The following is a 27,873-nucleotide window of genomic DNA, read 5'->3' as shown; positions in this document are numbered from 1 at the left end:
TTTGCCACTGGCCCATCTCAAAACCTCAGAACTCTCCTCTCCCATTTCTTAGGGTCTCGTATGATCTGCTCCTAGTTGGTTCACCATGTCCCAGCTCAGACTTAGAGCCTCTCTCCAGAAGAGCCTCACTGACTTTCTGACAGCCATCTCTGCCTGCAGTCTCTCCTGAAACCATTCGTGAATAGGCCAGAAGATTTACCTTTGTAGTTCTGCTTAGTCGCTTCAGTCGTGTCTGACTCTTTGTGACCCCATGAACTGTAGCCCAACAGTCTCCTCTGTCCATGGGATTTCCCAGGCAAGAATACTGAAGTGGGTTGCTGTTCCCTTCTCCAGGGGATCTTCCCCACCCAGGGATCCAACCCGTGTCTCCTGCATTGGAGGTGGATTCTTTACTGCTGAGCTATAAGGGAAGCCGTGTGTGTGTGTGTATGTGTGTGTGTGTTTGTAGACTGCATCTTAAAAAGAGTATTATCAAATTAACTGAATATTTTAAGACTTACTGAAAGGGAGATAAAAACAAACTTACAGAACGACAAAAAATTACTCTCCAAAGTCATGCTAACTCAAACTCCCACTGATGTGGTCCTTCTGTGATAAATCTTTTTGTTAGAGTTAAGAAGGGTTGATTATTCATCAGTAGATACAGACATTTCACAGGAATGCACCGCATTAATGTAAATGAAACCACCAAGGAGATTTTTTTTTTTAATTTCAAGTTCACTGCATCCAGCCATAACAGTCCATGGAAAATTCTTACTTAGAATAGCTCTCTTCAGTCTGACTCTCCATTTATGGGTAGAGGATTTCAGACGAGATTCAAACGTGTACAGAAATGTGAAATCATGTATATATGTTTGCCATGTTTTATACAATGTACATTATCAAACAGAAATAGCAATGTTTTATGTGTCTTTGCTGTGGTCAGAATTAAACCTGTTACCTCCGGGGCTGTTTGTACACTATTGCAACATGTCAAGAGTTTCTCAGGCATAGCTTTTTGCCCAGTCAGAAACCATGGTTCACACCTTTCCCCTTACCCACGTCTTACTTTTGTGATTCTCTCCTGGTTGCCTTTTCTCCTCCTGCTGCATTTTCTTTCTTTTCTTCACAGACATGTCTTCCTTCTCCACCCTGAAGATTCATCTCTGAGACAGTTCTCAGTCCCCTCATTGGGCTGGAAAACCCCAGCTTCATGTTCTGGCCTCTGCACTGTGGAGTGTCAAATCCGATGTCCAAACCTTCACAGCTACCTCTTTCAGCTGTGTGTGACTCTTTGTGACCCCCTGGACTGAGCCCACCAGGCTCCTCTGGTCCATGGGATTCTCCAGGTCAGAATACTGGAATGGGTTGCCGTGCCCTTCTCCAGGGGATCTTCCCGACTCAGGGATCGAACCCAGGTCTCCCACATTGCAGGCGATTCTTTACCGTCTGAGCCATCAGGGAAGCCAGCACAGAGAGGATGTAATAATAAAGGAAATAAAGAAATAAAATGTAATATGCTTGATTCATCCTCAAACCATCCCCCTGACACCTGCTGCCAGTCTGTGGAAAAATTATCTTTCATGAAACCCATCCGAGGTGCCAAAAAGGTTGGGGACCACTGCTGTAGAAGGTGGGCTTCCCAGGTGGTGCTAGTGGTAAAGAACCCACCTGGCAATGCAGGAGACGTAAGAGGTGCAGGTTCGATCCCTGGGTTGGGAAGATCCCCTGGAGGAGGAGGGCATGGCAACTCGGTCCAGTATTCTTGCCTGGAGAATCTGCATGGACAGAGGAGCCGGGAGGGCTACAGTCCATAGCGCTGCAAAAGAGTCAGACACGACGAAAGGGACTTAGCACACGGTAGAGGGCAGAATAAGAAGCCTGCCCGTCAAAGATGTCTCCATTGTAATTCCCGGAGTCTCTGAACTTGTGGCTTTCCGTGGCAACGTTGCAGATGGAATTAAGGCTCCCCACCTCCTGAGACAAAGTAGATTATTCAGACGCATCCAGTGTCACCCCAGGGGTCCTGACAGGTGGAGGAGGCAGGCAGGGATATAGTGTGAGAAGCACTGGAAAGCAAAGCCCAGGCTGGCTTTGAAGGTGGCGGAAGGGGCTGGGAGTCAAGGACTGTGGGCTCCTCCGGGATTCTTACCCGAGCTTCCGGAAGGTACTGGATTCCTGCAGACATCTTCTCGTTGGCCTCGTGAAACCCATCTTGGACTTTTAGCCTTCAGAACTGTAAGATAATAAATTTGACTTGTGCGAAGCCACTGCGTTTGTGATGACCTCCTGCCGCAGCGCTGGAGATGAGTGCGTAGGTGAGATTTCTCATGAACACCAGTTTACTTGAATACGTTGCAGACTTCCAGCTGGATTCTCCGGGTGCCTGAATCAGAGGCACCCCAATGCCTTGTGTGCCTAATTAGGAAATGCAGTTCTCCTTCTTCTGTCCTCTGAATCCAGTCGTTTATTCCAGATCTGAATCTGGCTCAGTTCCTCTGGGCACTGCTTTACTTCAAGCCTTTGTCATTTCTCACGTGCTATTTTTTGTGGTAACTGGTGTCACTGAATATGCTTTCTTCTAAAGTCGCTCAGTCGTGTCCGACTCTTTGCAACCCCGTGGAATTCTCCAGGCCAGAATACTGGAGTGGGTAGCCTTTCCCTTCTCCAGGGGATCTTCCTGACCCAGGGATCGAACCCAGGTCTCCCTCATTGTGGACGGATTCTTTACCAGCTGAGCCAGCAGGGAAGCCCAAGAATACTGGAGTGGGGTAGCCTATCCCTTCTCCAGGGGATCTTCCTGACCCAGGAATCAAACTGGGGTCTCCTGCATTGCGGGCAGATTCTTTACCAACTGAGCTATCAGGAAAGCCCAATATATACTTTGGACGTCCCTTTGAAAGAAAAACGAAAGTGAAATCGCTCAGTCGTGTCCGACTCTTTGTGACCCCATAGACTGTAGCCTACCAGGCTCCTCCATCCAGGGGATTTTCCAGGCAAGAGTACTGGAGTGGGTGGCCATTTCCTTCTCCAGAGGATCTTCCTGACCCAGGGATCGAACCCGGGTCTCCCACATTGTAGGCAGACGCTTTACCGTCTGAGCCACCAGGGAAACCTATGGACCACCCTTTGGACCTCCCTAAACCCATCTTCTACTTGTGAGTAGTCGTTGGTGCTTAGTTGCTCAGTTGTGTCTGAGTCTGTGATCTTGTAGACTGTATAGCCCACTAGGCTCCTCTGTCCATGGGATTCTCCAGGCAAGAATACTGGAGTGGGTTGCCGTTTCCTTCTCCAGAGGATCTTCCCCACTCAGGGCCTGAACCTGCATCTTCTGTAATGGAGGCAGATTCTTTACCACTGAGTCAACCTTTATTTTTTCATAATTTTTTTTTAGTACTTAGAATACATTTTATTATTAATTTCAATATTATTTTGCATTAACATAAATGAAAGTCAGTAATATCCTAAAAATCTTTTAGACTGACTACATCAAAAATCTTTGTTTTTCTATTTGATCGTGGAAAATGTTGTGAGGCAGTTCAGTCTTTTAGTGTTTTTTTAGTTCTGCGATTATTTCCAGATTAGTGCTTTTTGTCACAATAAACCACTGTGTTTCAACTACTGGAATACTTTTATCCCAGAATTGAGAGCTATGGATTTTAAAATAGTATCCATGTATTTAGGGGTTCCCAGGTGGCTCGGTGGTAAAGAATCTGCCTGCCAATGCAAGAAGCGTAAGTTCAATCCCTGGGTCGGGAAGATCCCCTGGAGGAGGAAATGGCAACCCACTCCAGTGTTCTTGCCTGGGAAATCTCATGGACAGAGGAGCCTGGTGGACTGCAGTCCATGGGGTCACAAAAGAATCGGACACGAGTGAGTGACTGAGCATGCATGCACTCATCCATGTGTTTATATACAAAAAAAATCCATAAAATTGTTTGCCAGAACTATAAATGTTTTTATGATCCAAATTTATAAATCTTGGAAGAACTAAATGCTTGAAATAAAATAAACACAAGTCAAATATTGGCCCATTAAAATATTTTTTAAATAAAATATTCCTGCAAAGGATAAGTGAACCATAATTCACTATTGGTTATATACTGCTTTTATCCTTATAGCTGTCACAATAGCTAGGTGGGATCATTATATATTATACACATAAAATATATATACTTGCAGCCATAATTCACAGAAGTGTATGTTCATACAGATTTTATAGATACTAAATTATACATCTATACACATAAAATCTAATTTGGAAACATTATGCTCAGGCCAAAACAGCTTTGCTTACTTTAGTTTTCAATATTCCTGTCACTTGTATGGATTTTATTTAAAACCTACTGGAAGGACTGAAGCTGAAGCTGAATCTCCAATACGTTGGCTACCTGATGCGAAGAGCTGACTCATTTGAAAAGACCCTGATGCTGGGAAAGGTTGAAGGCAGGAGGAGAAGGGGACGACAGAGGATGAGATGGTTGGATGGCATCACTGACTTGATGGATGTGAGTTTGGGTAAACTCCTGGAGTGGGTGATGGACAGGGAGGCCTGAGTGCTGCAGTCCATGGGTCACAAAGAGTCAGACACGACTGAGGGACTGAACAGGGTTGACTGAAAGCATTTAATTTGCAGATGAATATTTATGTAACAGAGCCCAATTAATACTAATGCAAAACAGCCATCTTTCTTTTAGAACAGGCTCTAAACCTTTGACTTCAGACTTAGAAGCAGCAAACGAACGAAAGGGCAGGAGGGGAGAGGAGAGAAAACCTTTTTTTTTTTTTTAATTTTTATTTTAATTGGAGGCTAATTACAATATACTACCGTTCAACTTCTATATGTACAGGAAGGAAGGGATCATGAAAAACACTTCAGATGTGGCCTGTTTATTAGCGTGAAAACCTTTTTTCTGCTTCTCCGGGAACAAAAACATCCCCTTTGCAAAGATAACAGCTTCACAGTCTTGCGACCCCGGGGGCGGGGCGGGGGGCGGGGGGCGGGGGGCGGGGTAGAAACGCCCGTCCCTTCCTCTCCAGTTTTATGAACCGTTTGTTAACAGCTGTTCTTAGGACCCTCACCTCATTCTCACGTTTGACATTTTCTAATGCAAAGATGATGGTCGTTGTTTTATTTGTTTTTTAATTTATTTATTTCTTATTGGAGGATCATTGCATTACAATACTGTGTTGGTTTCTGCCATATATCGACATGAATCAGCCACAGGTATATGTATATCTCCTCTGTCTTGAAGCTCCTTTCCTCCTCCCAGCCCACCTCCCTGTAGGTTGTCACAGAGTTCCCTGTGCCATCCATCAAATTTCCACTGGCTATCTTACCCTGGTGGCTCAGATGATAAAGAATCCACTGCAGTGTGGGAGACCTGGGTTCAGTTGCTGGGTCGGGAAGATCCCCTGGAGAAGGGAGCGGCTACCTAATCCAGTATTCTTGCCTGGACAATCCCATGGACAGAGGAGCCTGGCGGGCAACAGTCCATGGGGTTGCAAAGAGTCGGACATGAGTGAGCAGCTGAGCACACATCTGTTTTACATACGGTAACGTGTGTGTTTCAATGCTACCGTCTCCCTCTGTTCCAACCTCTCCTTCCCCCTCTGTGTTCACAGTGGCCTGTTTTGGAAGAAATCCTTCTCTTGGCTTTCAAGCAGCCAATCAACGCACGCGTAGACCTCATTTTAATCGTTACTGTAGAGAAAGGGAGTCCTAGACTTGATCGTTCAGGCCGCGTGTCTCTCGTACACACACACTCAGTGTCTTTTCAGGGGGAAAGTGAAAGTTGCTCAGTCGTGTCCGACTCTTTGCGACCCCGTGGACTGTCCATGGAATTCTCTAGGCCAGAATGCTGGAGTAGGTAGCCTTTCCCTTCTCCATGGGATCTTCCTGACCCAGGGATCAACCCGGGGTCTCCTGCACTGCAGGTAGATTCTTTACCAACTGAGCTATCAGGGAAGGTGGAGATTCTCTTAAATTAACTTTTGAGCAAATGGAAGGGACAGCTAGTGAAAGCACCCTAGTAATTTCCAGAGCAAATAAAGTTCACGGACACACCGGGCCAGGCTTGTAATCGGATGGTTCTGATGGCTCCTGTGTCTTTAGGCCATGCAACCTTGTCAAGCCTCAGTTCCCTTCATGCACAGGGATCTCTTGCTGTCTGCCAGTGGGTGTGTCCTCCACGGTATGAACTGTTGATGTGGAAAGTGTTGGAAAAGCAAACCTCTACCGGGGTGACTTCACCCAGATCGGAGGTCCCCAGCCTATAGGATCTTCAGCTAGACCGGGGGTCCCCAGCTTCCAGGATCTAATGCCTGATGACCTGAAGTGGACCTCATGTCATAATAAGAGAAATAAAGTGAAGTCGTTCAGTCGTGTCCGACTCTTTGCTACCCCATGGACTGTGGCCTTCCAGGCTCCTCTGTTCATGGGATTTCCCAGGCAAGAATACTGGCGTGGGTTGCCATTTCTTCCTCCAGGGGATCTTCATGACCCAGGGATTGATAAATGTAGCATGCTTGAATCATCCCAAACCCATCTGCAGACCCCGATCCATGGAAAATCTGTCTTCCATGAAACTGGTGTCTGGTGCCCAAAACGTTGGACACCGCTGCCCCTGATGACCTCCCGATGCCTTAGACCAGGAGTGACCGCCCTCGGTTATGAGTGTGTCTCAGGATGAAAACTGTGTGTCACTCCTGGTTCTCATGAATGAGAGACTTTTGTGTGAGAACAGATGTTCCTTTCGGTCTGGTCCTGAGTGCAGTGATGAGCAGCTGTGAACATGTGCCTGATTCATTGGTCTTCCCTCCTCACACACGAGTGTCAACATTCTTGTTGTTATTCAGTCGCTAAGTCGTGTTAGACTCTCTGTGACCCCATGGACTGCAGCATGCCAGGCTTCCCTGTCCATCACCAACTCCTGAAGCTTGCTCAAAATCATGTCCATCGAGTTGGTGATGCCATCCAACCATCTCATCCTCTGTCGTCCCCTTCTCCCGCCCTCAATCTTTCCCAGCATCAGGGTCTTTCCACTGAGTCAGCTCTTTGCATCAGGTGGCCAAAGGATTGGAGCTTCAGCTTCATCATCAGTCCTTCCAATGAATAGTCAGGGTTGATTTCCTTTAGGATGGACTGGTTTGATGTCCTTGCTGTCCAAGGGACTCTCAAGAGTCTTCTCCAGCACTACAATTTGAATGCATCAATTGTTTGGCGGTCAGTTTTCTTTTTATTTTTTTTTAACAGTATCAATGAAAAGGCAAAAAAACAAATCAATAAGAAATCATCTTTTTTCGTGTCTAGGCTGGTTTGGGATTGAGTTTGCATGTCCTGCGAATCCCCTACTATCATGAAAAATAATCCTTTGGGCCGAATATGCACCAAATTCTGGAAAGCTGAGATTTTCTTTTTGTGACTTTGCTGGTATGTCAAAGACACAAATTAATATAATGTGAAAGTGAAAGTCGCTCAGTCATGTCCGACTCTGTGCGACCCCATGGACTATACAGTCCATGGAATTCTCCAGGCCAGAATACTGGAGTGGGTAGCCTTTCCCTTCTTCAGGGGATCCTCCCAACCCAGGGATTAAACCCAGGTCTCCCACATTACAGGCAGATCCTTTACCAGCTGAGCCACAAGGGAAGCCCAAGACATCCTTATGTACCCAGGCCAGGTGGGTTCATGTCTCAAATCATTGGAAGTCAGATTAGACAAATCTCAATTATTATCATAGTCAGCAAACATTTAAAAATAAGTCTGCCCTTTCTGTGGCCTTGGTTTTCTTTGAGAATGTTATCATGGTTTAATTCAAGTACGAGTAACTAATGAGATAGAACCTGCAGGTTTTTTTTTTTTTTCCCCCTCCAAACTCCAGAAGATTTGCCAGAAGTTAATCTTCTCAAGAGGAAACCAAGAATGGCTCCCTGCAGGTAATTCAGTGTGTGGAGCAGAAGTGAAAAGGTGAGTTGAAATGAAGCACAAAATAAGAAAGTGTGGATTCTCGAAAACCAAGCCTCAGGTGAGACCCTCAGGACACCGTGTGTCCCCAGGCTTGCTAGAGTTGTCTGCTTAATTTATTTCTGGGGTCTAGTTTTGTAGCAGCAGCCCCCCAGACTCCACATGAATTCTGCCTCTGAAGTATGATTACCAAGATGTGAAAAATGATGGAATTCACTGAAATGATCAGAGAGCATCTGTCAAGATAACTTTTTGGCAAGGTTCCCAGCTTTTCATTACTTAAGAGAAGGAATAATATGTTCCCAGCTTTTCATTACTTAAGAGAAAGAATGAAGAAAAACTCAGAAAATGTTAATCACGACTGAAGTGTAACACCATCATGTACGTCTGAGAATATCCCATGACTAATTTTTTTGGCCTTTACAGCTATTTCTCTTCCCTCTGAGATACAACTTTACGGTGGGGAAAAATACTTTTTTTTTTTTAACCTACCAAGTTCTTATTAGTCAGTAAGTTTCCTTTATGGTTGATTCTGTATCATGTAAGGATACAGTTCATTGAGGGAGTAAATAAAAAGAAAAAAACTTGGCAAAATGATTCAGTTTTTTTTTTTTTTTAATGTGGACCATTTTAAAGTCTTTATTGAATTTGTTACAATATTGTTTCTGTCTTCTGGTTTGGTTTTGTTGTTATTGTTACAATGTTGTTTCTGTCTTTTGGTTTGCTTTTTGTTACAGTATTTTTCTGTTTTCTGGTTTGGATTTTGGCTAAGAGGCATCTGGGATCTTAACTCCCAGATCAGGGATTCAACGCACACCCTCTCCATTGGAAGGTGAAGTGTTAACCACTGGACAACCAGGGAAGTCCCTCAGAATAATGTACAATGTATACCTGAGGAATGGCTTCCCAGGCGGTGCTAGTGGTGAAGAATCCACCTGCCAATGCAGGAGACTCAAGAGACGTAGGTTCAATCCCTGGAGGTTCCCTGGTGGAGGGTATGGCAACCCACTCCAGTACTCTTGCCTGGAGAATCCTGTGGACAGAGGAGCCTGGCGGGCTACAGTCCATGGGGTCTGAAAGAGTCGGACACGACTAAAGCTACTGAGCCCATACATGAGGGATAGGATGGAATGAAAGTTTGGGGCCGACAGTAGGTGGTTTCAGCTTTCAGAATATCGTCAACATGTGGGAGTCTTCCGACACCAACTCAGGTTACGCTGTTCGCAGTATCCTTACGGAATGCCAGAGCTCCGTTATCCTTGTCTTCTGTCTTATTTAGCACTGCCAGATGAAACACACGACACCTGGTGAAATCTGAATTTCAGCGAAACAGGTTTTTATTTGAGCGTGAGGTATACATATGGAGAAGGCAGTGGCACCCCACTCCAGTACTCTTGCCTGGAAAATCCGTGGACGGAGGAGCCTGGTGGGCTGCAGTCCATGTGGTCGCTAAGAGTCGGACATGACTGAGCGACTTCTCTTTCACTTTTTACTTTCATGCATTGGAGAAGGAAATGGCAACCCACTCCAGTATTCTTGCCTGGAGAATCCCAGGGACAGGGGAGCCTGGAGGGCTGCCGTCTATGGGGTGACACAGAGTCGGACACGACTGAAGCGACTTAGCAGCAGCAGCAGCAGAGGCATACATATGCTAAACAATTTATTGCTATTTATCTGAATTTTGAATTTAATGTGATATCTTCTTTTTTGTTTTTTGGTAACCGACAACCCCTGAAGTGCGGTGCCTGTTTTCACATACGTGAAATTATGTGATCAATAAAAACAAAGTTGATTTGACAGCATAGCATGGCGGCCGCTCCATATGAAGGAATGTACAGCACCCAGTCCTTTCTCTTGGAGAGGAGGCCATCTAACTGTGGGAAATAGAGCATACTGTAATTCATTCTTTTTTTTTTTAATTTTTATTTTAATTCACTTATGTGTGGCTGTGCTGAGCCTTCCTCGTTGCATGTGGGCTTTCTCTAGTTGCAGAGTGGGGGCCCTTCTCTCCTTGAGGTGCGCAGGCTTCACACTGCAGTGGTTTCCCTTCTTGCGGAGCACCAGCTTCAGGGTGCATGGGCTTCGGTGCTTGTGGCAGCATGTGGGATCTTAGTTCCCGGAGCAGGGACAGAACCCGTATCCCCTGCATTGCAAGACGGGTTCCTAACCACTGGACCACCAGGGAAGTGCCTAGGTTCACTATTTTTGACCTCAGTTCAGTCCAGTCACTCAGTTGTGACTGCCTCTTTGCAACCTCATGGACTGCAGCCCGCCAGGCTTCCCTGTCCATCACCAACTCATGTAGTTTACTCAAACTCATGTCCATAGAGTCGGTGATGCCATCCAACCATCTCGTCCTCTGCCGTCCCCTTCTCCTACCACCTTCAATCTTTCCCAGCATCAGGGTCTTATCTAATGAGTCAGCTCTTCGCATCAGGTAGCCATTGTATTGGAGCTTCAGCATCAGTCCTTCCAGTGAATATTCAGGACTGATTTCCTTTAGGATGGACTGGTTTTATCTCCTTGCAGTCCAAGGGGCAGGAGGGTAGTTAGGTAATTAAAACATAGCAAACGTTTATATGTGAGGTACGTAAGTTAGTCATCAGGACACCAACACTTTTGAAAAAGCCCTTGAAAGAGGACGGAAGCAATTTTACACCTGTAGCCGCTTTGAGAAGTAAAACTGAGCCAAACCTGTTAAGGATGTTGAAGGGCATACACATTTGGTACACAGATAGGACATAGTCGGTCCATTTCCAGGAAGTACGGCTTGTATATTTGGACATCTCCCTTGTTGCTGGACACAGTTTCCTGGTCTCTGAATCATTCCATGCCCCTTGGGTGACTGGGTCAGTTAATCCTCTGTGTTGAGTTCAGTCCCCTTCTAGCTGCAGGACTGTTATGGTACCTAGCGTCAGGCCCCCATCTGCTAGTCTAATCTTGGTTTGGCACAAACAAAGTAATAACCAGATTCCATTTTGCCCCTCTCTTGTGACATGCCCCCTCTCCTGCCCTCTTCTGGTTCTGGTGACCAGATGCATGCTCTGTGACCTCACTGTCCTTCCTGGAACCCTAGTGGCTCAGATGGTAAAGAATCTGCCTGCAGTGCAGCAGACCCGGGTGGGGAAGATGCCCTGGAGAAGGGAATGGCAACCCACTCCAGGATTCTTGCCTGGAGAATCCCATGGACAGAGGACCCTGGCGGGCTACAGTCCATAGGTCACAGAGAGTCAGACACGACTGAGTGAGCATGGGACCTCAAGTGGGTGCAGTTGTACACTGTCCGTCTCTCTGGCTTATCACACTTAGCCTAAGTGTCCCTTTGGAGACTGCCTGTGCTGAGCGTGCATGTGAGAAGGTCTGTAGCCCGTGAAACGCTTTCACCTGGCCCCTCTCCCCACCTTCTCTTAGACACTCACAGCCAGACGTGATTGCCAGAGACAGAGCACACAGAGATGCTTTTTTATGCACCACGGTGATTTTGTGAGGAGACAATGGGTGACCAGCGTCGCCTGCTGTTTTATTAATTTAATTTAGCCCGAGAGACGTGGCTTCCGAGACCTACCTGCCAGTCAACTGGGGTGGGCCGTCATGAGGTCAGATTGCATGCCCCGAGGTGCTTTGTTCAGCCACGGCCGGAGTTGGCACCTGACTGTTGGTTGCCAGCAGATCGTCTACGTCTGGTGCCAAGGGTGGGTGGACTCCCTTCTGCTGAGCCCAAGTGCGGGCTTGTTGGGAGAATCCTCCAGCAATATGTTTGGAGAAGGAAATGGCAACCCACTCCGGTGTTCTTGCCTGGAGAATCCCGGAGACAGAGGAGCCTAGTGGGCTACAGTCCATGGGGTCACAAAGAGTCGGACACAACTGAAGCGACTTAGCAGCAGCAGCCAGCAATGTATTGCTAAAGGGATTGGAGAGCTGACAGAGGGCAGAGGGCATCCTTTCTGGCTGGCTCCAGACTCGCGTGTTCGCTGACCCTTGATCACAGACGAAAACAGAGATGGACATGTGGCAGTGATGGCTTCTGTTTTCTAGAAGCAGGGGTTCCCCCAACCACAGACACACACTTTCCTCCATGGACCACAAGAAGGTTTATCTCAGTGGTACTTCTGAATTGATGGCAAGGATGACTGGAACCATCTGAGGCCCTCTTCCCTGATAACAGTGAGCAGAGCCAATAGCATCAGGTAGAAATTAAGATGTGAAAGCGAAGGTGTTAGTCGCTCAGTGAAATCTGACTCTTCTCGACCCCATAGACGGCAGCCCGCCAGGCTCCTCTGTCCATGGGATTCTCCAGGCGAGAATACTGCAGCGGGTTGCTATTTCTTCCTCCAGGAGATCTTCCCCTGTCTCCTGAATTAGCATGCGGGCTCTTTACCCGTGAGCTACCTGGGAATCCTAATTGAAACTAAATCATTGGAATGGGAAAGAATTAGTTGCTCAGTCTTGTCTGACTCTGCGACTCCATGGACTCTAGCCTACCAGGCTCCTCTCCAGGCAAGAATACTGGGGTGGATTGCCATTTCCTTCTCCAGCAGATCTTCCCGCATCTCCTAAATTAGCAGGTGGGTTCTTTACTGATAAGCTACCTGGGAAGCCTAATTGAAACCAAATCCTTGGAATGGGAAAGAATTGGTTTCGCAGCCTTGTCTGACTCTGTGACTCCATGGACTGTAGCCCACCAGGCTCCTCTGTCCATGGGATTCTCCAGGCAAGGATACTGGACTGGGTTGCCATTCCCGTCTCCAGGGGATCTTCCCGACGAAGGGATCGAACTCAGATCTCCTGCATTGTAGGCAGATTCTTTACCATCTGAGCCTCCAGGGAGGCTCATCAAAATTAAGATACCTCTGTATAAATGTTTCCGGTTTATGGACTGTTAGGCATCCTTCCTGACTATTACTGTGTGAGGGTAAAAGCTAAGTAGCTATAACAAAGAGACAGGATATATCACTGGATCAAAAAGGACGGATATGCATTTCTCTCCCACCCAGAGTGTGCAGGCAGATCCAGCTCCCAATGGGCCTTCGAGGTCCCAGGAGAGCAGGAGACCCTTCCCATCGTCACATGGTTCCCAGTGCCAGCTCTAGGTGCCATAAATTTTAGGCACCCACAAGCAAAAGGGAGAGAGGCCCGCTGAAGCACTCATGAGGACCCAGACGTTTTATGTGACAGTTCTGTTCCCATGCCACTTCAGAGGGCCAACTACAGACCGCATCTGTGCTTGGAGAGCAGGAATAAAGTATGCCGTGCCCATGAGCACAGAACACCACCAGGACACGGGGAAGGTTAGGGACACATCCAGAAATCAGCCAAAGTCCAGTCTTCTAGGCACCTAAAATGTGTGGGTACATACTTCCCCGTTGGTGCAAACAGCAACGAAACAACCTGCGATGGAAGAGATGCAGGAGACCCGGGTTCCATCCCTGGGTGGCGAAGATCCCCTGGAGGAGGAAATGGCACCCCACTCCAGTCGTCTTGTCTGGGAAATCCCATGGACAGTGGAGCCTGGCGGGTTACAGTCCATGGGGGTCACAAAGAGTCTGACATGACTGAGCACGCGTGCACACAGATGCATGCTGCTTGCTCTGTATCCACAGAAAGCAGCTTCCTGGACTCCATTCTCAAGGGGGTCCCAAGAAGAGAATGCCCAAGTCCCATGCAGTGAGAGAGCTTCCAGCTCCAAGTATGGTCTTAAGAGAGGTGTAGTTTTCTTCTTCAGATGACCCACCATCACCCTTTTTTTGATTTAAAGAGAGTAAAACCCGGGACTTCCCTGGTTGGCCCAGTGGCTAAAACTCTCGAGCTCCCAGAGCAGGAGACCCCGGTTCCATCCCTAGTTGGGAAACTGGATCTCACATGCTATATAAGCAAGAGTTCACCTGCTGTAGAGATTGAATATCCTGTGTGCCACAGCTAAGATCTGGCATAGGCAAATAAAAATAAATGTTAAAAAAGCTGCCTGCCCTCTTGCATATGAAATGTCAACGCGGTAACAGTGTGCGTGTGAATATCTTTGATCAGCAAATGAGAGAATGAGAAGCAAGTATAATGAACAGATGACATCTGTGAAATCTTAGCAGACACCAGTCCTTCTGGTTCTGGCTTTGTTGCTTGGGTCTCCGGGGGGCGTATCCTTGCTCCTTAACTCTTTTTGGCCACGTGTTAAGTTGAACATTGGGCAGCACACCCTGCCTGGCTTATCCTGGAGACCTTTAGAAGCTTCCTTTTTTTTCATATCTGTACGGGAGCTTCTGCAGGTATTCCTTTCCAGGCCAGGCTTGGCGTTTCCCTGAGAATATAAATTCCTGAGATCCATTGTAGGTTTCTGGTTTAGTTGCTACCCAGGAGGTTTGTGTGTCTGTTCCCTTTCTCCCAGAGTTCTTTTCTGGAAAATGGTCTCCATAGGAAACGGACCTGTGGACACAGGGCGGGTGAAGGGAGAGGAGGGTGAATGCAGACAGTAGCGTTGACATATGTAGATGACAGTGTGTGAAATAGACAGCCAGTGGGGAGCTGCTGTGGGAGACAGGGAGCTCAGCTTGGTGCCCGGTGATGACCTCGAGGGCTGGGATGGGATGGGGAGGCAAGCTCCAGATGGAGGGGGGTCTGTGTTTACGTATGGCTGATTCAGGCAGTGTATAGCAGAGACCAGCACAGCATTATGCAATTATATTCCAATTTAAAATAAATTTTAAAAAGCTTTATTTTATATATAAAAAGAAAGGTCTCGAATCTGCCTTAATGTATTTGACTTCTTAGTTGAACCCCAACTCTTTCTCTCTTGTCTTGACTCTTTCTACCATGAGGTATCGGATATATTAGATGACACTTGTGAATCACATCATCATCTTAGGGCTTGATTTTTTTTTTTTTTTTGCCTGAAATGACTAAATATGGCATTTGAGAAAGCTTTTGCTCAACATTTGAAACTTCTGTGATGGACGGAAGCAGTTTTCTTTTTCTTAATGTTCCAAATTGCTGACTTCCCCGTTTTCCTTAAATCTCTGCCTACACTACAAATTAGCCAATTACTGCCTCAGTTAATTTCCTTTTTTTTTTTTTTTTTGTAATGCCTTACTAAAAGCAATAAGGGATAGCAAACAATAGAACTTTCTGGCTTTTTCCATTCATGTCATGCAAAAATCACATACTGCACCTTTTAAATTTATCATTTGTTACACATTTACCAAATATTTTAAAGGTTTGTGCAAGGTCATCAGCTTTCTCTTCTAAAATATGAGTTTCCTTGCTACCGAAACAATAACCCAATGCCATTTTGTGGTAATTATTTTTGTCCTTCAGTGCTGTGCTTGGTGTACCAGTTTCCACATGGGATAGTTTTAACTTGTCCTAGCATCACATGCTCAGTAGGCACTATGGAATCTGAGTATTTTAAAGAAAGTTCCCAGGCGCTTCAGTCGGTGAAGAATCTGCCTGCCAGCGCAGGAGATGGTAGAGACTTGACTTCGATCCCTGGTTTGGGAAAATCCCCTGGCTTAGTAGGCAATGGTAATCCGCTCCAGAATTCTTGCCTGGAGAATCCCATGGACAAAGGAGCCTGGCGGGCTGTCGTTCAATGGGGTTGCAAGAGTCAGACACAACTGAGCAACTGAGCTTACGAAAATGATGATACTGGAATTGTTGCTGAGGGAAGTTGGGAAACTCTTCGCAGTCCCATCAAATGTGATTGACCTTTAGCAAGTAACTGAGTCCATTTGTATTTGAACCATCCTGTGGAGGCTGCTTTCTCTTGAAACAAGCCGGTACTTCTGGCCAAAGAATCAGAGGCCACTAGTAAATCAGAAATGGAATGCGGGGTCCAAGAGGTAGTTCCAAATGATCAGCATCAGTGCTACCCAAATTGTAGAAGTCATGCAAAGTTGGCCAGAGAGTTGCCGTCTTGATCTGATGAGTATTTCAGTCGGGGACCACTTTTCTGGTGTCGGGGGACATATCTATATAGCGTCTTTTTACAAATTCCCTGTTCCCATGTACTGAGATTCTGGGATTACTTGGGCCAAAGTGGATAATTGCTCTATGCATGACTGTGGGAAGACCCACCCTTTGTGAATGTCACTTCTGTGAAATCTTTCCTGTTGAGATTCCATGGAAGATTTTTCACTTCTGGCTGTGGACGGAGAAAGTAATAGCGGGCAAATGGTTTACAATGTGAGTTTAAACTAATTCTCAAGATGACTCACGAAAGGAATTTATCATCATTATATTGCTTTGCGGTAACTGGCATTATCCAAAAAACAGGCAAATATTTTCTAAATGAAAAATGCAAGTCTTTATACTTTTTCCAAAGGCAGTCATTTATTTATACTTTAAGAAAGGGTACTGCTTTCCTTCTTTTTGACTTGTAACATTGAGCTCATTTTTTTTTCTTTTTCATGTTGAAAGTTCTTAAGAATTGAGCATAATACATTTTTAAAAATTTTATGTATTTATTATAGTTGGAGGTTAATTACTTTACAATATCGTGGTGGCTTTTGCCATACACTGATGTGAATCAACCATGGGTATACACATGTCCCCCTGTCCCAAACCCCCTTCCCACCTCCCCCCCCATCCCATCCCTCTGGGATGTCCCAGAGCACTGGCTTTGAGTGCTCTGTTTCACGCATCGAACTTGCACTGGTCATCTATTTCACGTATGGCAATATACGTGTGTCAATGCTATTCTCTCAAACAATCCCACCCTTGCCTTCTCCCACAGAGTCCAAGAGTCTGTTCTTTACATCTGTGTCTCTTTTGCTGTCTCACATATAGGGTCATCATTGCCATCTTTATAAATTCCATATATATGTGTTAATATACCCTATTGGTGTTTTTCTTTCTGACTGGACACACTCTGTATAATAGGCTCTAGTTTCATCCACCTCATTGGAACTGATTCAAATGTGTTCTTTTTAATAGCTGAGTAATATTCCATTGTGCATATGTACCACAGCTTTCTTATCCAATTGTCTACCGATGGACATCTAGGTCGCTTCCATGTCCTGGCTACTGTAAACAGTGCTGCGATGAACATCGGGGTACACATGTCTCTTTCAATCCTGGTTTCCTCAGTGCATATGCCCAGCAGTGGGATTGCTGGGTCGTATGGCAGTTCTATTTCCAGTTTTTTCAGGAATCTTCACACTGTTCTCCATAGTGGCTGTACTAGTTTGCGTTCCCACCAACAGTGTAAGAGGGTGCCCTTTTCTCCACATCCTCTCCAGCATTTATTGTTTGTAGACTTTTTGATAGCAGCCATTCTGACTGGTGTGAGATGGTACCTCATTGTGGTTTTGATTTGCATTTCTCTGATAATGAGTGATGTTGAGCATCTTTTCATGTGTTTGTTAGCCATCTGTATGTCTTCTTTGGAGAAATGTCTATTTAGTTCTTTGGCCCATTTTTTGATTGGGTCGTTTATTTTTCTGGAGTTGAGCTGTAGGAGTTGCTTGTATATTTTTGAGATTAGTTGTTTGTCAGTCGCTTCATTTGCTGTTATTTTCTCCCGTTCTGAAGGCTGTCTTTTCACCTTGCTGATAGTTTCCTTCGTTGTGCAAAACCTTTTGAGTTTAATTAAGTCCCATTTGTTTATTTTTGCTTTTATTTCCATTACTCTGTGAGGTGGGAAGAATTGACCATAATGTTTATTTCAAAGGTCGCTGTGGCAGCTGTCCAGGCTGTCTCACTGGTCTTCTTTCTTAGATGTTCCCAGTTGACTCTATGATGCAAATTTATGGGTTAGTTTGTTTTGGACACAGTTTTATGACTGGAACACAAGCTTATTTTTAAGCATGATTTTTGATTTGGGGAATTTCCATTCTCTCTTGACATTTAGAGATGGATGTTAACAACTTACATGTGTAAACAGTATATGTGTATATATATATATATATATATATACTGTTTCAATACATATCAATACATATTGAAACAGTATATATACTCCCTGGTGGCTCAGCTGGTAAAGAAACAGGCTGCAATGCAGGAGACCTGGGTTCGATTCCTGGGTCTGGAAGATCCCCTCGAGAAGGAAATGGCAACCCACTCCAGTGTTCTGGCCTGGAGAATTTCATGGACAGAGGAGCCTGACGGGCTACAGTCCACGGGGTTGCAAGGGTTGGACATGACTGAGCAATTAACATGCTGTATGTATATATATTCCTTAATCCTAAAGGAAATCAACCCTGAATATTCATTGGAAGGACTGATACTGAAGCTGAAGCTCCAATGCTTTGGCCAGTTGACACTAAGAGCCGACTCATTGGAAAAGACCCTGATGCTGGGAAAGACTGAAGGCAGGAGGAGAAAGGTGCAACAGAGGATGAGATGGTTGGATGGCATCACTGACTCGAGGGACATGAGTTTGGGCAAACTGTGGGAGGTGGTGGAGGTCAGGGAAGCCTGGTGTGCTGCAGTCCTCGGGGTGGCAAAGGGCCCGACAGGACTTGGCGACTGAAGAGCAACAGCACTGTGGAATAACTGCCGGCACAAAGGAGCTGTTGAAGGGAGAATGCAGTTCCTTTCTGCTGTCTCTCTCTCTCTTTGCATTTCCACCAGGTTAGCACAAGATTCATGGTCTCTCTGCGCCCCACTGTCTTTTCCCATGGGGGACCGGAACCAGGTACGCATTGTGACTTCGGTACGAGGATTGGCGTAAATAGCTCTGCTTCTCCCGTCTGTGCTTCTCTTCTGAGAGGCAGCCTGCCCGGTGGGTGAGATCACGTGTTCCGGTGTCAGCCTCTGTGGTCTCAGTCCCCACATGCTTGTAGATGGCTGGGGTGTGGCTGTGATTGTTTGCAACCGTCCTTCCTTAAGTGGGAAGATGGAATATTCTGGGATTCGATTTTATTATTTTATTTTTTAAAAATTAATTTGTTAATTTTAATTGGAGGCTAATGACTTTACAATATTGTAGTGGGTTTTGCCTGGAGAAGGCAATGGCAACCCACTCCACTACTCTTGGCTGGAAAATCCCATGGACGGAGGAGCCTGGTGGGCTGCAGTCCATGGGGTTGCTAGGAGTCGGACACGACTGAGCGACTTCACTTTCACTTTTCACTTTTCACTTTCATGCAGTGGAGAAGGAAATGGCAACCCACTCCAGTGTTCTTGCCTGGAGAATCCCAGGGACGGGGGAGCCTGGTGGGCTGCCGTCTCTGGGGTCACAGAGAGTCGGATACGACTGAGGTGACTTAGTAGCAGCAGCAGCAGCAGTGGTTTTTGCCATACATTGACATGAATCAGCCGTGAATGTACATGTGTCCCCCATGCTGACCCTCCCTCCCACCTCCCTCCACAAGGGATTTGATTTTAGCCCATTGTTGATAAACATAAGATACATATCTTCTAATCTAGCTCTTCTCAGTAATAAAGGTGCAAGTTAGCTACCTACTGGGGAAGTTAGCTCCCCTGGTGGCTCAGATAGTAAAGAATCTACCTGCAATGCAAGAGACCCGGGTTTAATCTTTGAGTTGGGAAGATCCCCTGGAGAAGGGAATGGCAACCCACTCCAGTATTCTTGCCAGGAGAATTCCACGGACCAGACGAGACTGGTGGGCTCTAGTCCATGGGGTCGCAGAGAGTCGGACACAGCTGAGGGACTAACATTTTTCGCTTTTCAGCCATCCACCTGGCAGACAACTTTGCAGAAGAAAAGGTGAAATGATCTGAGAATACTGAAGTACTAAGCCCAGGGCCTTGGTTGGGAACCTTAAGGACTAGATGTAGATTTAGAATTCGGGAACCACTCCCGTAGCAAGTTGACTGAAGCTTCAGACAGGGCTTGGGCTCAAAGCTTCTGGCCTTGGCCTAACCAACTGGCTCTGCTCAAGTTGGAATTTTCCCTTCAGTGAGTCAATCCAGCTTGGGCCATATTAACAACAGACCCGAAAATGTTTTCAGGGGGATAGGTTATCTTAGGTCAAAAGCAGCCCCGGGAGGCATGCTGGCTGAGCATGCCCCTGTGGGACTGAACAAAATGTGGACCTGAAGGAAGAGGGTGGTATGACGTGACCTTGAATCACAGAGGCCCTGGACATATGAAGATGCTCACGGCTACTGCACAGCTTACAGACTTGTAAGGCATCACGAGAGAGGAAGGGACTTGTCTGAAGGAAAATGTGTTATTTTCATTGTCATATTTATGGTTTGTAGACATTATGGAGGCAGGAATTAGCAATCATCTGGTTTTGTTTTTTTTTTTATACTCTATGACAATGTATTAACAAGTATTATCTTTAAATGTACTTACATGAACCTTGAAATTCACAAAGACTGAAAAATACCAAAACAGTTGGAAGAAAAGTAGACACGTGTAAGGTAATTTCATAGCCAGAATTTCATGACTTCATGTCAGGATTTTATTTCTTTATTAATATGTTTTGGCAGAGAGGCATGTGGGATCTTAGTTCCCCGACCAGGGATCGAACTGGCACCCCCTGCGTTTGAAGCATGGAGTCTTAACCACTGGACCACCAGAGAAGTCCTCAGTTCAGTTCAGTCGCTCAGTCGTGTCCGGCTCTTTGCAGCCCCATGGACTGTAGCATGCTGGGCTTAGCTGTCCATCACCAATTCCTGGAGCTTGCTCAGTGAGGTCCTGAGTGCCTGGATTTTAAGTTGTTCCTAAGTGCTCTGCTTGTAGGGGAGCATTAGAATGTGAAGTTGGAGATTTTAAAAAGCCATTAATACCATGTAGACCCCTCCACCCCACCGCCTCCACCCCCAGTGGCTTAGGCAGTAAAGAATATGCCTGCAATGCAGGAGGGTTTGATCCCTGGATTGGGAAGATCCCCTGGAGAAGGGAATGGCAACCCACTCCAGTATTCTTGCCTAGAGAATCCCGTGAACAGAGGAGCCTGGTGGGACACGACTGAGCGACTAACACTTAATACTGTGCTGATCTTGCCACAGGGGAAAAATTTCCTGCAGCCAATTCTGTTACATTTAAAGTTGTTCTTAAGCTCAGTCACCTTAGTAAAGTGTGGAAGCAGGTCTCTTGGATTCAAGTCTTCAGGTTATTAAGAATCTCTTAGCATCACGTGGACTAGGTTGGCTTCGAATTGGAACGTTGTTTAATGTCATCAAATGGCCCCAGGTGTCAGAACTCAGTGGGATTGGATTTAAATTCCTGAAGTGTAGAAGTGGTAGTCAGTGAGTCGTGTTTGACTTTTTTGTTGCTCCATGGACTGTAGCCCACCAGGTTCCTCTGTCCATGGGATTCTCCAGGCAGGAATATTGGAACGGGTTGCTATTTCTTACTCCAGGGGGTTTTCCCCACCCAAGGATTGAACTCACATCTCTCTCTCGAGTCTCCTGCATTGGCAGGCAGAGTCTTTGGGGTCGCCAAGAGTTGCACATGACTGAGCGACTTCACTTTCACTTTTCACTTTCATGCATTGGAGAAAGAAATGGCAACCCACTCCAGTGTTCTTGCCTGGAGAATCCCAGGGACGGGGGAGCCTGGTGGGCTGCCATCTATGGGGTTGCACAGAGTCGGACACGACTGAAGCGACTTAGCAGCAGCAGCAGCAGCATCACCAGGGAAGCCCATAGAGACCATAACAGATGGCAGAAAAAGTGTGTACCTTCTGCAGATGTCACAGTTACAAACTGTCCTGTGAACTGTATTTGTTATTAGGGCCAGGATCCCCGTGAGCCACTCAAGTCCAAGGTCCAATCCATCCTCATTGAATATCTCAACATTTTGTTCCTTGTGGGATTTTTTCCCCCCCTTTAGATTAAAAAAATACTTTTAAAATGTATTGATTTTCATTGAAGGATAACTACAATCTTGTGATTTTTTTTTTTGCCATACATCAATATTGATTTAGATTTTTAAAAATAATGTATTAAAATATTATTTAAGCTGATTAGTTTTATTTGGCCCTCCCTTCGATTGTGGGCCCAGAGTGCCTTGTTGCACGTGTTTTAGGCACGAAGGCGGAGTTCCAGACTCGCCTTGGAGAAGACCGCGCCGGCCATACCGGCAGGACCCCAGGGCAGAGTGGTTTGCAGACCCCAGCGGTTCCGCTTTCAGAGGCCATGACCACAGCCACTGAGACCAAAAGCTGCACAGGGTAGACTCCACCGAAGGAAGCCTTGGCTCCAGAAGCACAGGGCTCTGACGAATCAGAGAGTTGGGGAGGGTGTTGGCTGGGAAGGGTTAATGTCCGGCTTGGCACTTCGATTTCTTTTACAAGAGTTTACAACAGGCAGCAAGAGAAAAGACCACTCTCCCAAGGTCTGGCACGTGATGAGAAGATTTGGGGGCGGGGGCATTGGGCCGTCTAGACCAGGAGTGGTGCTGTTTCGTGCACCTCCCGTGTGCGTGGGTGCCTCAGTCTCCCACAGCATCAGCCCTGGCTCTGACCTGGACGTGGCAGGCGATCCCTCCTACCCAGGGGACTGCTGTGTGCATGTGGCTCCCACATGAGCTGATGGGTCTTGTATGTTCCAGCGAGGCAGGCCCCAGACCCATTGGCTCCATCGCCAACCTCAGTCTGGTGCCTGGGGGTCTCTGCTCAGATAGTAGCACGGTCTCTGGCCCAATGAGCAGACTAGCCCCATCTCCCAGCACAGAGGAGAGGGTGGCTGTGCCCTTGGTGGCCCTGGAATGAAGTGGGTATGCCCGGCCTTCGCCCTGCACCCCACTTCCCTCCTGGTTAGAGCAGCCTCCCCGGGAGAGCAGGTGGGCATCTGGTCTACCCACCCCGTCCACCGAGACACAGGGTCACACCTTCCCAGGGAGGTGGGGATGGAAGGCTACCTGTGAAGGCTGACCCAGCCCCAGAGGGTCTCTCATGGTTCTAACCTACACCTTCCTCATCAGCTTTCATCAAGCACAGATGCTGCTTTTTATTTATTTATAGATATTTGACTGCGTTGCGTCTTTCTTGTGGCCCATGGGCTCACAAGTGTCTTGAGGCAGCTTGAGGGCTTTGTTGCCCTGACGAAGGATGGAACCCACGTCCCCTGCGTTGGAAGGTGGCGTCTTACTGGACCACCAGAGAAGTCCCACAAATGATACTTTTTAATTCTAGTGGTCTTGACTTCTCTCAGCTCAGTTGTTTCCACATTCGGCTTAAGAAAAACCTGGTGTTAATTTAGCAGGTCGTCTTAATCCCCACATAGTAGATAATCAGTAAATCTTTGCCGAATGAGTAAGCATCCTCAGTTTTATGATTGGTCTCAAGTTTATGTGTTTGCAGAATTTCAGGAAAATATGAATCATTTAGCCAAGATTACCGCAGGGGAGAAAAGATAGTCTGTGTGTATATATTGCTAGTCTCAATTATATTTTGCATCCAAATTTGATTAACTTTATTTTTGGTGAATACAATGAAATGACTTGTACATGCTATCCCTTTTCTTAAGAAATATAGTAACTTTTTCATGCATCCTGTGGTGGTTTGTGAGAGTGTGTACATGTGTGTGTGTGTGTTGTTGGAGGCAGAACTTGGGTTGAGTGTATGTATATGTAATTAAGGCTTTTAGCATGCTCTTTATTTGGTTTGATTTGATCTGTTTTAAGTTCAGCGTGAAAAGTAAAATCCAACTTTGACAAAACCAAAAACATTACGAAGATGATATAGTTTCAAACACATCAGTCATTTGGACACAAACTCACACCCAACAGTGATTCAAGCAGACAGGTCTCCGTTGGTTGGATTGATTCCACCACATCTTCCAGACTTGGAGTCCAGTGTTTATCAGGTGGCCTGTATGCTAATTGGTCAGGATATCAGGATATCAGATATCCAAAACCAGAAATCTTTTCACACTGCCTGATTCAATCAGTGTAACAAACCTCTCTTCCACACATTCAGGTCAATAGTTTTAACCTAGCCTCTGTGGCTAAAATTGGAGCCCAATACCCAAGTGTTTCTCAGGCATGCGTTTCTACTTTGTATCTTGACCATTCTCTTTTTGGGGCAGTCCACTGCAGTGTGCCACTCAGAGCCCTTTCCCAAACCAAATGTAAAGATCTTATATGGCATCCGTTTGTCCCTCTCAATTCAGAGTCCTAAAGAAGGAGTCTCCCCTTCGGAACATTCAGAAACTTGAAATGGCTTGTGCACCATCTATGACAAAACTAGACAACTTATCAAAAAGCAGAGACATCACTCTATCAACAAAGGTGCATGTAGTCAAAGCTGGGGTTTTTCCAGTAGTCACGTGTGGATATGACAGTTTGATCATAAAGAAGGCTGAGTGCCAAAGAATTGATGCTTTTGAACTGTGGTGCTGGAGAAGACTCTTGAGAGTCCCTTGGACTGCAAGGAAACCAAACCAGTCCAATCTGAAAGGAAATCAACCCCAAAGATGCATCGGAAAGACTGATGCTGAAGCTGAAGCTCCAGTCCTTTGGGCACCTCATGCGAAGACCTGCCTCACTGGAAAAGACCCTGGGAAAGATTGAGGGCAGGAGGCAAAGGGGTGACAGAGGATGAGATGGTTGGATGGCAACATCGACTCAACAGGCATGAATTTGAGCAAACTCTGGGAGATAGTGGAGGACACGGAAGCCTGGTGTCCATGGGGTTGCAAAGAGTTGGACATGACTTAGTGACTGAACAACAACAACAATAAAACCATCTAAATAACATCATCATTCTTTTGAAAAGGTGCAGTTAGACAATATTGAACACCACTGAAAAATTTGTGTGTGTTGCTGCTGCTGCTAAGTCACTTCAGTCGTGTCCGACTCTGTGCGACCCCATAGACGGCAGCCCACCAGGCTCCCCCATCCCTGGGATCTTCCAGGCAAGAACACTGGAGTGGGTTGCCATTTCCTTCTCCAATGCATGAAAGTGAAAAGTGAAAGGGAAGTCGCTCAGTCGTGTCTGACTCTTTGCGACCCCATGGGCTGAAGCCCACCAGGCTCCTCTGTCCATGGGATTTTCCAGGCAAGAATACTGGAGTGGGTAGCCATTCCCTTCTCCAGGGGATCATCCTGATCCAGGGATTGAACCCTGGTCTCCTGGAGTTGCGGGCAGATTTCCTAGCATCTGAGTCACCACGGAACCTCAAAGGTGGTACAATTTTAATTTTTGTGTAGCACCTCTTTCTACCCGACTGTGTCCAGGGGGCAGTCAGACTTCTGACCAGCCTGGATTCACAACACACTCCGGCTCCACGCTCCTCCAGAATACCAGTGCCAGCCTCTTTTGGTCGATACCAAAGCTTCCAGAAAACAGATAAGACTAGAATGTCCATGCCCACACACCAAAAACATTAGGGACACCAGATAAAAGCCAGCGGAGAGGGCTGCTGGATGGTGTTAGAGATGTGTGTGCCTCTGACGTGTTAATACCTGATGCCAGGTGAGTGTCACAGTCCCCACTGGTGTGTATGTGCTTCTTGTCCCCAGTCCGCGCTCTACCCTCAGGAGCAGGGCGACTCTTTTGAGTTGCTACAGCTGCCTTCCAGGTCTTCCCTCACCAGGTCTTTTTAATTTTTTTTTTTAAATTAAGTTTTATTGGAGTACAGTTGTTTTATGATGTTGTGTTACTTTCTGCTGTACAGCAAAGTGAGTCAGTTATACACATAAATTTATCCTCTCCTTTTTGATATTGAGGTTACCACAGAGCATTGCGTTCCCTGTGCTGTCCAGGAGGTTGTCTTGGGTTATCTATTTTGTGCGTAGTATCAGTCGTGTATATATGTCAACCCCAGTCTCCCAGTTTTTTCCACCTCCTCCCTTGCCCCTTAGCATCAACGCATTTGTTCTCTAAACTGGGCATATACCCAGAGAAAACTGTAATTCAGAGATACGTGCATCCCAGTGTTCACTGCAGCACAGTTTAGAAAAGCCAGGACAGGGAAACAATGTTAATGTCCATCAACAGAAGAATGAATCAAGAAGTTGTGGGAAGAGCTGACTCATTTGAAAAGACCTTGATGCTGGGAAAAATTGAAGGCGGGAGGAGAAGGGGACGACAGAGGATGAGATGGCTGGATGGCATCACTGGCTCAATGGACATGGGTTTGAGTAAACTCTGGGAGTTGGTGATGGACAGGGAGGCCTGGCGTGCTGCAGTCCATGGGGTCGCAAAGAGTCGGACACGACTGAGCGACTGAACTGAACCCCACTGAAGGATTGGGATCATGAAGTCAATTCCTGAGATAACTACCTAAAATATCTCTTCCATCAATTTTCCTGGAGCACAGAGTGCCTCCCTCTCCACCGTGACCTTCCTCAGGGGGTGTCGAAGGTCAGCAGTTGCAGCAGCAGGGGTTCAGTCTCCGCAGAGGCGGGTGGCAAACGACCTTGTCGTCGTTGTTGAAAGAGAGAAAGTGAAATCGCTCAGTCATGTCTGACTCTGCGCCCCCACGGACCGTAGCCCGCCAGGATCCTTCATGCGTGGATTGTTCCAGGCAAGAATACTGGAGTGGGTTGCCATTTCCTTCTCCAGGGGATCTTCCCGACCCAGGGATTGAACCCGGGTCTCCTGTGCTGCAGTCAGACTGTTTACCATCTGAGCCACCAAGGGAGGCCCCCATGTTGTGGTCCAGTCGCCGGCAAATACTCTTGGCCGGTGGCTGTTTGCTGTGGACAGGCAAGCGCTGGTGTGGAGCTGACACCTTGTCAGTTGGGAAGGTGCCCATTTTCTGTAGCCCCCTCCAGACCTGGGTTGCTTCATACACTGTACCTCACCTCACCCCAGTCCTGGCTCCTTTACTCACTTGGCAGGGGCTGGGAGGAGCTTCCAGGATACACGTTAACCTCTGAGCCACCTCCCCTCTTCTCTGAGCTTCTTCAGAGCCTCCTACCCCTTTGTAAACCGTTCATTTTCAGTAAATTCCCACAGACTGCTAGCGTCTAGCCCTCAGATGCTGGCAGACACAGCAAGTGAAATTTAACTTTCTTCCCATCCCAGGACAAAGAATCAAATTACTAAGGGAAATTTTAGGCAGACAAGTGGTTTTAAGAGCCTGTGTGTGTTTACTCTCTGAGTTGTGTCCAAGTCTTTAGCACAACCCCGTGGACAGTAGCCCTCCAGGCTCTTCTTTGTGTCCATGGGATTCTTGAGCTAAGGATACTGGAGTGGGTTGCCATTTCCTACTACAGGCGACCTTCACCACCCAGGGATGGAACCCATGTCTCCTGCATTGGCAGGTGGGTTCTTTACCACTGAGCCACCAGAAGGAAAAAGTGAAAGTGAAAGTCACTCAGTTGTGTCTGATCATTTAGCACAACCCCATGGACTGTAGCCTGCCAGGCTCCTCTGACCATGGGATTTTCCAGGCAAGAATACTGGAATGGGTTGCCATTTCTTTCTCCTGGGGATCTTGCCGGACCAGGGATCGAACACTCGTCTCCTGCATTGCAGGTGGATTCTGTACCACTGAGCCACTTGGGAAACACTAAGACCCTTTACTATGGTTTAAACAATTCCTAAAATACTTTTCTTCTCTTTAAGGAAGTTCTTTGAGTCAAGGACCAAACACGGCAAGAATTATACTCACCTAAGTGACTCTAGTTTTCTTGACAATTTTCGGGTGAAGGCATTTTTATGTTCCCAAATGCTGAAACATTTTCTAAGCTTCACTGATCGAACCTTCTAACAACCTGGTGAATTATATCTACATCTGAAGTGGAACGTAGGGAATGCCCCAAAGGTTCTCAGAGATATTTCATAATGATTTAAGGGTAAGAACCGTGGCTAATGGAAACGACAAGCGTAATTCATTTATGAAAGCAGAAATGAGATTCAGCCTTGACTGCACATGGGTGTTTTTCCACCGTGCCATGGAACTCTACTGCTTGGGATGTAGATAAAATTGTGGGTTTTGACTTGTTCAAAAACAGTGTGTGTGTGTGTGTGTGTGTGTGTGTCTGCGCACTCAGTCATGTCCGACTCTTTGTGAACCCAAGAACTGTAGCCCACCAGGCTCCTCTGTCTGTGAGATTTCCCAGGCAAGAA

At 46.5% G+C, this 27,873-nt stretch overlaps 1 protein-coding gene across 15 annotated transcripts in view; it reads left to right on the top strand.

Moving 5' to 3' along the window:
• The window catches only part of LOC101902122 (uncharacterized), a 493,329-nt gene that overhangs the window by 112,254 nt on the left and 353,202 nt on the right, over positions 1-27,873 (top strand). The window contains exon 4 of one of the 15 annotated variants that reach the window (XR_009493632.1): positions 1,112-4,952. The exons of the other annotated variants lie outside the window; for them this stretch is intronic. The gene's annotated coding sequence lies outside the window, so the exon portion shown is untranslated. Of the gene's footprint in view, positions 1-1,111; positions 4,953-27,873 lie in introns of those variants that run through there. 15 annotated transcript variants of the gene reach the window in all.

Source organism: Bos taurus, chromosome X, assembly GCF_002263795.3.
Source record: "Bos taurus isolate L1 Dominette 01449 registration number 42190680 breed Hereford chromosome X, ARS-UCD2.0, whole genome shotgun sequence".
In the NCBI taxonomy this organism is placed as follows: Eukaryota; Metazoa; Chordata; class Mammalia; order Artiodactyla; family Bovidae; genus Bos; species Bos taurus.
Note: the sequence above shows the minus strand (reverse complement) of the source record. Positions and strands in the feature narration are given on the sequence as shown.